Source organism: Trichoplusia ni, chromosome 8 (genome assembly GCF_003590095.1).
Source record: "Trichoplusia ni isolate ovarian cell line Hi5 chromosome 8, tn1, whole genome shotgun sequence".
NCBI lineage: Eukaryota > Metazoa > Arthropoda > Insecta > Lepidoptera > Noctuidae > Trichoplusia > Trichoplusia ni.
In genome coordinates this window covers 4,066,467-4,081,279 of record NC_039485.1, presented here as the reverse complement: position 1 = coordinate 4,081,279, position 14,813 = coordinate 4,066,467, and the positions used below count along the sequence as shown (strand labels likewise).

Here is a 14,813-nt window from a genome sequence, read left to right as displayed (position 1 = left end):
TCGCTTATGTAAGTGCAAAAATGTGATTTTAGAAGACATGATACTGGCAGGATTGCAAGTTTATAACTTTACATAGGACAACTATAAATTTCAAATGAATTGCTAAAGGAAGCAAGCCATAAAACTACCGCTCATTCACGAACTCAATTTAAACGTGTGATAGAATAGGTGTCACGGTTGGTCTGCCAAGTTAAATGTCGTAGGTTCTAATCTAGGGAGGCACCAAAATCTTTTCGAATTCAAATGCGTATTGCCAATTAATTATCACTTCCTAAGATCGAAGGAAACGAAGGAATGTGTGAACGTTTTAAAGGTATGTAAAGGTATGAGGCAGTTTAATTTAAGAGCGTCTTAGACTCAGGCACCAAGTTGTATATCACAGATACACAATGATTAAGTAACCGAAATGTGAAAGAACACCGAGAACTTAATAATTAGAACAACAAATAAAGTTTTATATTTATTCTAAAAGCTTTATTTTAATTAACGTGAAATTTTTGTTTACAATGACATGCGCGTTGATTGTGGCAATTAAATAATTCCTTGAATACCACACTGAGTTATAAATTAATCGGAATTTAGTAAGAGGCTTTTGTTTAGTTTGGTTATACGTATTAGTTAGTTTTTTTAATATAATTAAGAAATGTATTTTAATACATTATATTTTGTTTATTATTCCCAGAAAATTAATGACATTAAACTACATTGAAATGTTGATATTAAGTCGGATTTTGCCAAACCTTAATTATTACAAACCTGAATATTAAGGAGGAGGATATTAATTAGTAGGTACGTAATAAAATATACGGCAGTAGCAATGATCAAATTTCTGAATATATTATTCTATTATTATACTTCAGTTTTACTGTATTACTATTATTACTTGAGAAATACTGTTCATCGTTCAAACAATTTTAATTGTACCTACCCCTAAAACAAAACAAATTCATCATCTGTTAAACATAGGCCTCCCAAAAGTTGCACCACTGTACCCTGTCCTCCGCCTACCGCATTGAAGTTCAATACCTATTAAAACTCCATACAATTTTATGCACACGAAGGTCTTAACACTAAAGAATTAAGCACCACTATATCCTCCTGACTCAATTAAATTGTTGTTCTACAACCTGCAGTCGCACCATTAAAAACCAAATTTATAGACGGTCAAACTAGCACCAGCACCGTATTTTACCACTAAAACCTCTACCATGACATCTCTGAGATAAACGATTGTAGCTGTGGAAGTCAGAGCTATACACGATGTAGAGTGTCATCCCGCTCCCACAATTGCAAGAGTCTTACTTTGACATAACATAGTAGAAGCTGTACTTTATGCAAATTGAGATTTAACAGCCTCAACATCAGTTCATAGTTTTATACGGTCAGCAGATGCATTAAATTCTACCCTTTTCCTATTAAATCCGTGACGTAACGGTCTTACCACCAAAATTATTGTCCAATAAGTGAGTCATGTGGACCGGTTCCCACACCCACGCGGCCAGGGTGCGCCTACGCAACTCCGAAACATTGACATCACTTATGCAAGGGTGGTTATGCTGCTCTTTTATGTATTGTTTATTTATCATTCATATTTTATCCCTTGTACGGATAAAGAACGTTGTTTATTTTATTGACAAAATACGTCCTGCATTTTGAAGTATGTTGATGTTGAGAAATGAGTTTGCAAATGCCACACTTTTCATTCCTATAGCATCTTACGCAGTAATGTAACAAAAATTATGCCTGCGTAAAAAGGAAACCAACAATTTCTTTTAGTATGTCTCAAGCTTTTAGGTAATAATAATATTGATTTATTTTTTAACATAAACTTTGTATATATTCTCCCTTAGTATATGTCGTACTGTAACGTGTAAAGTTTACAATGTATGTGCCCGTTAACTTTCATTTCTCTGTGCCTCTTAAAACACAAGACTTATGAACAGTAGAAACATGCTTTCAATATTTATTATCTCTTATTTTCCTGTTCAGAGTAAAGGTTCATTATAATTATTTTAAAGCGATTAACCCTACTAAGATTATAAACGGAAAAGTTAGTGTGTATGGATGTAAGAATGTTTGTTCCTCTTTCACTCAAAAACCGCTGAACTGATTTAGACGAAACACACTTAGTTCATAACCAGAATTAACACTGGAGGTTGTATCCCCATTTTATAGTCCCGAGGGTTCATTTCTATTAACTTTGTCTATAAACTAAATGATGCTTATTACTGTTTGTCTTCCATTTGCTCGGATACTCGATGCGATATATCACTTGAACATTCCTTCAGGTAATCAATTAACACAGCCTATAGTTACTGAAATTGATCATCTTCAATTGTTAGTATCATTTCCACACACTATAATTTCATCCGTCGTTTTATTTGTTTCATTAAGAAGAAACAATTGAATTATAGTTCTTTAATCTTATTGAAAGTTTTATGAAGCTCATATTTCATACTTTCGTGTATCGTTTTTTATTGGTCATTTATTTTGAATAGTTTTCATTATACCTATATACATGCAGCAACGACTCTTAAATTTAATGATGTAATTTTCCCTAATCTAAAACGATGTTTTTGTAGAAACTTAAGTAATTAAATTAAGCCTTCGAGCATAATTGGTCCCACCTGCCCATTAAATCGATCGTAAAGTGCGATTTGAAATTGCTACGTTATTTTTGATACACTTACGATGTGTCATTTATTGCCGTTTTTTGTTCAATCCAGTTTCTGGTTTCATCCAATCTAGTGTAATAGAAACTAGTCTAGTTGCTCTCAGCTTTCTAATTTTCGATTAATTCTTTTCAATTTATCAAGTCTCAAATGAAGTTGATCTCCGAAACAAATGAACGCGCTCAGCGCCAGTATTGTTCCGTTTGGAGCCGTCGAACAATAACAAAACGAATTACAAGAAGGTATTTCACGCCAATCAAAACATGATTACAAACAATTGCTTACAATTTCACCGTCCATCCATTCATTTAGCTGCAACAGATCGGCCACACAAATATGCTATCTAAACAAATATTTAATTGGTATTGCTAATTGCTGACTCGGTTCTATTGTTCGCTTAGCGATTCTTTCTCACAATTGCCATTGTGGTTAGACAATGTTGGGAGCTGACCTAAAGGATCATGATGCAACGACTTTTTGTTGCCATAGGAAGCTATGGGTTCTTGGAATGTTGACTTTCGTTGCTTTGGCAAGTACGTGGTTTGATAATGAGAATTGCCTTGTATAACTGGATATGTTCCGCAAATTGCTTTTGTTATTTTCATGTCCATGTCTGCATGTTTTGTCTCTTTGTTACTAAAGGAAACAAACTTGATTGAGACTTTAAGTCACGGCTGTTATCCGGATAATAAATGACTCTTCCTGAGTCTGTTCTTAATTGTGAAGTAAATATTCAAACGCGACGGTGGGCTTTACCTGATTTATTTATAGATACAAGCACCTCTATAATAAAAGGTTTTAATGGGTTAAACTGACACTGCCCAAACTGGCCACTAATTTCTCACCTTCTTGTATATTTTACAGTCACTTTATAGTTCCATAAATAAAGTTTATACGTTTTTTGTTTCAGATGAACGGAAAGGAAGCATAATTTGAGTAATGCGAACATTTAGGCGTCATAATTTCTGCGTAAGTACACTTTTAGATTATGTAACTTGTATTTGTGCTGTGAACAATTCGTTTTCGATTCGACACGCGCAGTTAGCTGGCATTAATAGACTTGATCTATGTAGATGTTGAACGCAAAGCTGGTTTGAAACAGGATAGTGTGAATTATAGATTCTTTTTTGTTTGAATGGATAATACGGTCAGATTGGACGTGATTGTGCTATAAAAAACCGGTCATCCTTAAATTTGTAGAAAGTCCTGTTTTGGCCCATGACCAAATTTTTGTGATTATACACATCAGTTTTAATAATAATCTACCAATTGTTATAAAATGGCCGGACTTGCAAAGAATAGAGAGGTGCGGAAGAGAAAAGGGGAGGCCTTTGCCCAGCAGTGGGATCAAAAACAGGCGACATAAAACAAAAATGTTATAAAGCCGATTACAGCTCTCACTAACTGTAGACTGCCAGTCTATCTTTCGATATGATAAAATATGATTTTAATTAATACGAATTTTGCATTAAGTAACGTTAACGTTCGTATCGCATACAAAATTACCCATTACAGCTAATTTGATGTATGTTACAAACAAGCGATAATCTTGATCTAAACCTACCATCTAGTGTTTAATGAAGCTATAAGGCCTTCGACCTTAGCATAGCAACAGTCAAACAGGTTGATATTACGTATATTATTATAAAGAAGACGTAACGAAACTCGATACAAAATAAAATAACATTGAAATAGAAATAAATTGAAATTCAAAACTTTTACAACTTGTAATAATAATATATTCAATAAAACCTTGACCTTAGTCTTGATATGATATTTTACGACATTTCCTTTGGGATCAAGTCATATTCGAATCGGCTGTGAAATTTGATGACGTGGGATTATTAAAGATTACACTGACTAAAGCCCTGTGTACACAATGACATTTATTTACAAGTACTACAAATGGGACAATTTTCTTGTCTTAGGACACTATTCTGTGTTCATTAGTTTTGTTTCCGTTATTGTCTGGTTAGTAGTCGATTTTAACGAAATTCGAAAATCTACTACTTTTAATTTTGAATATTTTTAGGGGCAGATTCGCCCGAGAAAAATTTACAGCAAATATTTTACAATTACAGCAATAAACAGCGGGCGAATCTGGCACACCATAATTTTGTAATGCACTATTCGCCCGAAACTATTATATCCTCGGAAAGTAAAAAGTTCAACAATAACAAGTCGCTTATGCACTTTTTAAAAGACGACCTTAGGCACTAATGTCGAATGTATCAATTCTATAAGTTTTATGGAACCGTCTGCGAAAGCTGTTATAGTTTGATCTCGCTCTGACTGCATTAAGGTATATCTTCTAATATAAAACATTTTCGTGATGAAGTCTTTTTAGTTAAACTCTTCCGAAATGGCTTGACCGATACTCATGAAATTCTATGTCCGCATTAGGTTAGTTAGAGAATCAGAGTGAGTGTCAGTTGAGAATTTAAACCCCATGTTTTCCACGTAGATTTCATTTGTATGGCAAAAAATGTTTGTTGTGTTTTAAATTAAATTAATTCGATTTCGTTACTTAGTGTATGAAAAACCTTAATATTCCACCTTTAAAAGTTGAATACTCCATGCGTTGAGTATCGTAGTGTAAAGTCAGTATGAGAACAAGATATAAAGATTATTATATTTTACGGTTTTATTTAGTCTTATAGATATAATCGTCTTGACAGTTCGACTACCTTTATAAGCCTTACTACATTTGTATAATTTAACCTCTTTCAATATATTTATACTGTCTTAACATATTTATTGAGTAGTTTTGATGATATCATTAGAAAAATAGTGTGTAATGTTTTCGGATATGGAATGAAGTGTTACTGTATTAAATACAAGATTGGATTACGACATACTTGTTTTGGCTAAAAGGTTAAATTTACGGAACTTTCTGGTTTAATATACGGAAGTGATGTTATTATTGCACACATAAGATAAACAGCTAAAACAGCGTGTCATATTACAATACCAACAGCTTAGTTGTCTTTTCCGTTTAAAATTAAAAAATAAGACACAGCCCAATCACCACGCCACCTCTGCGGATTGTCAAACCTGGTCCCTTTAAATGAAAGTCACTAATCAATTTAAAATTAAGCTTGCCATAAAATACTAAATTACCTACCTAATTACGCCAATCATTAAACATTTATTTATGACGGATAATAATAATGTAAATACGCAACTATAACCATAATTAATATTAACTTATAAATTTAGATGTATTTATGATCTATTTAACAAATACGTCGTACCTCCTTGTTTAATTACGGCTTTTAGTTAAGGCCTCTGTTTATCGATACATAAATAATTTGTGAATTACTTGGCTATTGTTACCGTGCACCCTTTAGTGTAGTGTCACGATGTCGTGACGCTTTTGTTGTAAAGTTGTTAGGTATTTTGTAATGTATGCCTAAGTAGTAAGGTCAATGTGTGATTTGTGAAATGTTAAGAGTAAAATCATACAATCGACTTTCAACTGGCGACAAAAGTCTGTGTCTAAGAAAGCTCGCCAAGCCTAGTCACAGTATGTCAACGTCCTATCATTGGCTAACTGGGTCTGGCTTATCTTATCACCCTCACCGTTATCAGCCAATTAAACATGATTATCGCGGTATATAAAAATCTTTGTTACGTAAACTTTGTGTGTAACACGTGTCAGTACAGTCAAGAACAAAAGTTTATCGTGATTCAGATTCCCCATGCCATTGTGTTTGCCTGTTGTGAAATACATTAGGTAGTGGGTTCGATTCCCGAATGCTTTTGTGATGAGCACGATCATTTGTTCTGTCTGGATCTAACTATCTAACTGTATATTTATCAGATTTTTAGTACTTATGACGGGGTGCGAAAGTAGTAGAAAAGAATAATCTAAAAAAAGGGTTGAAATTAGTATCACAGCATAAATTCATTATATAAGACACCTTTCTCCATACAAATTATAACGCTTCGACACAAATACTTTCCGAAATCTGATTGTGACTTGCATTGCCAACTATACAGAAACGCGCTCCAGTTTAAGATTAATCTGTGGTTATAAAACTGCAAGTTTATTGATCAGTCGGTCTGTGTGAACGTGTTATCGGGCACTTAAACAACTTGTCTCGAGACGATATGTATGGATTTATGAAATACTCGCTTGCCCGCGGCCGCGTCTTACGATAAAAGCTTAGTTTTCCGTGATTACGAGTATATATATTACCAACTAGCTGTTGCCCGCGACTTCGTCCCCATGGGTAGAAGATATAAGTTATGATTTATAACTGCCCTGTTTTTTTCACATTTTCCATTGTATCTTCGCTCCTATTAGTCGCAGCGTAATTGTTTATAGCCTAAAGCCTTCAGGTCTATTCAACACAAAAAGAATTTTTCAATTTCGACCAGTAGTTCCTGAGATTAGCGCGTTCAAACAAAAAAATAAACTCTTCAGCTTTATATATTAGTATAGATTATAGCCCAAAAGCCTTCCTCGATGAATGGTCTATTCAACACAAAAATATTTTTTCAATTTGGACCAGAAGTTCTGAGATTAGCGCGTTCAAACAAACAAACAAACTCTTCAGCTTTATATATTAGTATAGATATAGATTTCTGGATTGCTATTTTATTTATGAATTCAATCGTTTTGTTTTGAAATTCTTACTTATTTTATCTTCCGTAATATAATGTCCTCGTAACCGAATTTTGGGTGATCTCTATATAGATAAGCTAATGAAACGAAATATTTTGGATTGGTCTTATAAACCTGATTCGTTGTTACACGGAAACATTATGACAAAACATATTACAACAGTTAAAGCATAGAATGACAGTTTTTGTTTTAATTCGAAAGTACTGTGGCACTTATATACCTGTTTAAATTTAATATTCCTAATACGAATACTTAATTGTAAATCGTAGTAAAATAGTACCTACGACTAGTTACATTTCTCCGAACGCTAACGCTGCGGGAAGACTAATTTATGAAACTAAAAAGCAGAAATAACGTCACAATTATTGTTAAAAATTGACACGTTATTCACTTTCTAATCTTTGACGGTTAACTTTGAAACAATGCGACTTTATTAAACCTCTCGTACCAAATATTGTTTAGCGATAGAAATACACTGACGTTTGACCAAACTTTAGAAACCGCACAATTCAGTGTACTACATGGGCTTTAAAGCATGAGTGCGTCCATTTTGTAAGCGAGACAGCGCATTATATTTCAGATAGTGGTTGTCTCACTTCCGCAACATCAACAGACCTACTTTTACAGCAAACAGAACACAGCGAGAATTTCTTAAAGCTCTCAGTATTGGCACTCGAAATAAATAATATTGAAAATTCATTTAACAATTTTACGCCAATCCTAATCGGAATTCGATTCGAGTAACGAAATCGATTCATTAGAACGCCCACCTACGTTGATCGACAAATTCGCTTTTATCAAAATGACGTAATTATTTTAACAATTCGCCAAGTAAACTAAAACTACTTACATTTTGCATCAATTTAGATAATTCTTAAAGTGACCGTGACTAAGGAATTTATTATCACTGCCTCAATGATTTGTTTAAAAGCTGCAATGTAATTTTATATCGGCTAACTAAATACTTATTTAGATAAGTCGGGGCTAATATCTTTTAACTAGGTGTTAATGCAAAGTAGGTACTGGCGTGTCCTACTCACTGTCTATCAAATGAATATTTTGTAATCAAAAGAAATCGCAAAGAAATTGCTTACTAGCCTATTTTGTCGTCCGTAACTGATCCTGATGATTCCCAACTTCACAATACTGGCAGCTGCAAACCATCCTGTTGCAATACTGAAATAAAATGTTGTAAAAAATACTCTCCGTTTAAGTAACTTATATCTTCAAAGTGCTTTATTAGTAAATATTTATAATCCTTTAACTTATTTTTCCCACAAAACAACCCTATAATTATCATATTAGCAAGTAAATGCTTAATATCGGCGTTTAAGGAGGTCGTTAGTAAGCGCAGTGCGTTTAGCACGCCAGGCAAAAACAGGCTATACTCAAATCACCCGATTTAAGTAAAGCACTTGCTGCTAATTCGCCCTTTCTTACCTAACCCTATAAAACAAGAATTAAAATCAAAATCAAAAATCAAAATTCATGTATTCAAATTAGGCTACTAAGTAGCACTTTTTGAAGGTCAACACCATTTACATTGGACAGCACCCAGTTTCGCCCACCCTTCAGTTTCTTTCACATGATTGAAAACAAAATACGAAGACAAAAAATATTTTGTGTTAAAGAATTAAATTACGTTAATGCAAATAAACAACGAAAGAAAACACTGGACAAAAAAGAAAAAATGTAACTACAATTTATGTAACATACATAATTGATAATACATACTAACTAATATAAATGTTATAAAAACTGGCGACTTTTTGCTAAGATAACTAATGAAATACTCAACAAAATTCAGGTCATCATAGTAATATATGAAATCTTCAATTACACCTCAAAAGCTCACCGCTCACTGACTTTTAATGAAGATGCCTCAACATGTGACCTACAAGTCAGACCATTACATTTGCTCATACAAATATGATTGATCAACACCTTACATATAATGTGAACATGTATTTTAGATATCAATTGATTGAACTAAAATCGACCAAGTGCGAGACTCTTGAAATAGGTGGAATAAGAACAAATTTATGTAATAACTTATGTTTAAGAAAATATTCTTTATAAACATAAGTACAATGGTGAAATTAATACCACAGGCATTATCTACCAGTCAACCAAGCGGTGGTGTAAATAAATACAAAGTGGGGTAAAAATCTGTGAATCAACTTCATATCTCATAATACATTATTATAGTGTGTCAGAATAGATAGAGAGCAGTACCTACTTAAGTATTAGAGTTCTATTTTTACTCAGATATAAATTATTTTGATAGGCGATCACAGAAGGCCTCTGCCTACAAGTCACACTGTTCCAGTTGTTGAAAGTGTGGCGAAGAGAGGCATCTCGCTTCCACTTCGACAAGTATCAAACCTAATCACATCTTAATAATCGTTACGTAATTTATATCTTACGTCTTTGAAATTTATATGTTTGTATTGTGACATAGTAAGTGCAAATAATGTTGCTAAGTACCTATTGATTTTACGAGTGCTTATATTAAAACTCAAGATTAACTTTCTTTGATACTTCAGATTGCTTTTGAGGCAGTGTTTTATGTAATAGACGGATTAAGAATATTATGAGTATGCTCGGTAAATGTAATTGGTAAAGTGCAAAAGGCCATGAATGCCCCTATCAGAACATTACAGAGATAAAGCTAAAAAAAAACAAGCAAAAGAATTGTGGCACTATACAAAAGTCTAAATTAAGAATAAAAATAACGTATGATATTTTTATTTTAAAGATATCTGGCTAAAACAAATAAAAAAAAAAACGAAATCCAGTTTCCATTACCTGCGTTAAAAAAAACAAAATCAGACTTGATATGTGTTTTATAGTTGATGATAAACAAAGGAAGCGCGCGCACCTGTCTTCCGTGGGCGATGCGTTTGCGCACGCCAGCTGTGACACGAAAAAAGTATAAAAGTTGTGGATAAAGCCGTTGTAATGCTTGGTAGAGATGATTTAAAAAGAAATGTGATGTGACACAGCAGAATATTGTAAGGTTTTAGTGTATAAGTGTCGTTTTTTATATAGACAGAACGGTGCAAAGCAATTACACTACTCAGTAGTACGCATAAAACATGTAACTTATTAACAACACATTGAAATGTATTAAAATATTCAATACAATATGTTAACAAATATATTAATTGTGTGTATACTGATAAGTTATGTAAAAAATATTTGTTCGATTTAAACTTACGACTTGTCACAGCACTTAGCACAATAATTTAACAGAAGATATTTGGTGTAACTCAATTTACAGACATCACACGTTTACGTCATAAAAAATAAACTGAACTTATCTTTAAGGTGAAATCAGCCGTGTTTCTAGACAACAAACATAGTCATGTTCCCACCTTACTCATTCATAAAATATGTTACGCATTCCGTTCCTTCCTATAAGGCATGCAAATAGTCATACAAATAATATCAATAGCAGTACCACATTTAACAAATGCACCGCTTTACAATATACATATACAACCTACAACGTTCCCAACTGATACGACTACCGATCACAATGGAGCATAGACAAGTAGAGAAAAGTGCGAATTCGCTGTGCTGAAAGTGCTACCAAACTTACTCATTCTCGGTCTCATTGCCGCTATTTTTTGCAGTATTTATTCTTTCTTTGATTAAAACCCTAATATTTGGTTAAAATGAGATAACATTTTATGTGTTAATCCAAAATTTCAGGCTACTTCTTTCGCATTTATAGTGTTAGTGTGCTTAGAAATTGTTCACAGTTCCTTTTCGTCATTTAAAAGTGAGTGCAGGCAAGAAAATATGAATGCTCCCTTTATTTTTATACACATCAAGGTTGGCCATAATTTCCTAAAAACAAGACACGCGGTTACCCTGTGTGACACTTTCTTTCACTATTGTGAAAGAATATTGTGATCACATTCTAAACGAATACATTTTACAATAGTATTAAATAAAACCGCCTTTCGGCGCTCAAACATTTTCGAATAGATTACTATATACTGCACATTATTGCCTTTAATTCTATAGTACTTGAAATAAGCTAGTGCCGGCACCCAACACGGCCTTTGCGTTTCGTCACACCAACATTCCTTTGCCGCGGATCTAGTCGTAGGGTTGTCAATACAAACAATATATCAAAATTTTAAAGACCAAATTGACTGACCAAGGTTTAACGTTGCATTTATTTTGTAGCATTATTTATTAGCCACAGCCATTATTTATTATATATTTAGTATGGTATATAGATAGATGTCCATGTAAAAAATATATCTTTAGTTGTGGCAATATTAATTTTACTGTCTTGGTACATGGGCTACTAAAAAGTTCTTAGTGTTGATGCAATGAAATGATTTTGAAATACAAAACGACTTGTAATCCAAACCATTACAAGCACGATGTCTGGCTCCAAACATCAACAACAACTTAACATATCCCATTAATTATCGAAAACCACTCAGAAATGTTAATTAAAGCCTAAATAACTGACGCAGTCACGAGTCCATAATTTCATCAAGAATTTGAAATTTTAGAATATATTTCAGCAAAGTGACAGCCCTAATCCAGCGTCGACTTGTCTCATACCGACTGCCGACAAACATGTTGATTTATATACCGTGTTATTCTAGTTTTGGGAACTTCCAATTAAAGTAAGACGAATTAGTACAAAAGTTTAAGGTGCGCTTTGACGATAAATAAATGTAGCTAACAAGTACGGGTCGATCAAGTATTTCCTTTAAACGGCTTTGAAGTGATCGGAAGATTTATTGCGTACTAGGTTTTGGATGTGGCACCGCCCGCGTCAATGTTAGATGTCGAGGTAAGGAGTAGATTATTTCCTTTCTCGGACTTCGAGCTATTACGATGTCAAATTTTGTCTAAAGCGATTTCGTTGTTTGTCCGTGACAAAATAACAGATTGACAGAGAAGCTTTTCCATTTTTAATTTCAAATAAGGATTGCCATAATTTTGGTTTTTAACTAGGTCTGCCCACTTTTATCACGTTTTTATTTTGACACTTACGTATATAAATTCTAATTAATTAACAAGGTACTGCACTATCTTTTTAATTTGGAATGTAAAAACTTTAAATTAGTTATTAAAGAACCAGTGTTTCCATCTGTTGGTCATATTAATTGACCCTTACAAGTCCCCTTCCTATAAAATCACTATAAAATAGAACATTGAACTCAGTATTAGTAGGTCACTCGATTACGGTAAGCGATTAACGATTACACAACTTAAAAAATGTGCCTATAACAATTATTACGGTTACTTTTTGTCCAAAAAAGTATCGATTTAATGGTTCTGCCTCCTGGGCACGCTTACTTTCATGGAAAATGCCAAATTATGCTGTAACTAGAGTATAAACAATAACTTTACTTTTTATTATGCGCTGGTAACGACTTAAACATTACCTAATTACTATAAAAACGTGGTCTGTTAGAAACACCATGCTGTCATAGGCCGCTTAAAGCGTAACGCAACTATAACCTGTTTAAAATGTCTCTCTGACTAGATTTTATATCATGACATAAGAACAATAAGGATGACCACAATTCGGGTTCAATATCTGTCCTGTATTAAAAAAAAAACAAATCGCAGTGAATGGGACTTCGCGTTACGTCCCTTTCGTGTATAAATTTTACGTCATTTTACGTCACAAGCCCTCTGTTAAACTTCAACGCAAAATATCTTTTACAATTTTTACAGTTCACTTAAAGGCAAACACACGTGTTTAATATCTTTTATTTATGTATCAGACGGACAAAAAGGTTATTACTTTTTTATATCCTTACATAAACCCTATTATATGACAAAGATAGACCCAGAATTGGCGATAATTTTCCCATTGAGCATGTACCACCCTTGCTCATTACGTGTTGAGATTCCAACGTCTCAACGTGTAGTGTCAACATTTCCATACTTAAAAAATATTAACGTAAATCAGTAAATCAAAATCAACAAGTTTAGTTGTAGGAAGAAACCAAATTCTTGTGTCATTGAATGTGACATAAATACTGTCTGAATTAGTATCAAACAACAGGAATTATTAGATTAGGTTTCGCGGTCTCGTGAAAGGTAATCTCGCCGACAAATGTAATTATGTTTTGACGTTCATATTTTATGCTTTTCGTTCGTTTTTTATTTCGTATTTTTGTCAGGTTTTTGATCTAGTAAGTAGTCAGTGAAGCTACAATTTAAACCTATTAAGCCTTGACAGATGCTACATGCACAAATGCGTCATTAAATTAGTAGGATAATAGTCTCCCTCCTGTGTTGGATACACAGCAAGAAGTCCATATCGTTTCTTTTTTAAACTAGTCAAATATTTTGTGGAGTGCAGATTATGTCGCTGCACGTACAATGAGATTATCTCAAGTCGATAAGATTAAAATCCTTTCCCAGCATGGTGCGTTAAAAGACTGAGTCGAAAGCCTGCATTCGCATGTCTAGTGCCATATATCCCACTTCAGATCGACTAATCATATCGGTTCAGTCATTCTTGAGATTAACCTGATGAAACCAACACACAAGCATTTGTTTTTAATGTTAATTTTCTCCACACGCACGATATCACAGTTTGTTAAACCAACTGCAAATGTCCATAGTGTTTTGTTAAGCAGTGCTAATTACTTACGCTTCAGATTAGCATAATTAACCGTGTGTTGCTTACTAATTTATTTCTACTGTTATATCGGCACGTGCGTGTGTATTTACCTAACTAGAATGTAACATTTGTTGTGTCAACCTATTAAGTTAATTGATACCTGGTAAATTAATTGAATAAGTAAGAAAAAAATATTTTTTGGACATACATCTAATATTTTCTTATCGATTAGGTGATGTTCAAGCTGGTCTCAAAGTTAAAAGCGTCTGATGTAAGCGTAAAGTGAGCTTAAGAATCTAAATAAAACTTAGTAACAAAATATGTATTCGATAGGTACAGCAAAGCAATAAAACTTAAAGGAACACAAATATCTATAACACAAAACAACCAAGAAACATAGAAGCAATCAAAATTTAATATTCTATATCATATGACCATTTATTTAACAAAAGACGGTCATTAAAATCGTCATTGAATTATGTATTACGTATCAACTGGGGGTCTATTACCATCTCTTAAAACTTGTAGCTGCGGAAGCGAGACAGGTCTACATGACATAGAGCAGCATCTCTATTCTATAATATTGTGTCACAACTTTCACACAGCGCCATCTAGGCTCAAATTAAGCAAACTGTATTATAAGTACGATACTAAAAAAGTGTTAAACATGCAATAAATACATAATAAAATATAGATAAATTAACCCTTTTTTGTTAAGGCGGGCGAATCCTCTTGGACACCCACTCCCTTAGTCGAGGAAATGGGTAGTGTCAGACTTTTACTGACTAAAACTGAACAGTCGTGCTACTTCATCCGCGTTTTTGTGAAAATTACACCCTGACACTAAACAAATGATTGTGCTTATCACTCAAACATTTCTTCTGGTTGGGATTCG

General features: G+C 33.5%; 1 protein-coding gene across 1 annotated transcript in view; it reads left to right on the top strand.

Annotated features, from left to right (window-relative positions):
• The window catches only part of LOC113496481 (cadherin-99C), a 156,150-nt gene that overhangs the window by 88,872 nt on the left and 52,465 nt on the right, over positions 1–14,813 (top strand). Inside the window, exon 3 of the mRNA XM_026875721.1 lies at positions 3,583–3,641. The gene's annotated coding sequence lies outside the window, so the exon portion shown is untranslated. The remainder of the gene's footprint in view (positions 1–3,582; positions 3,642–14,813) is intronic.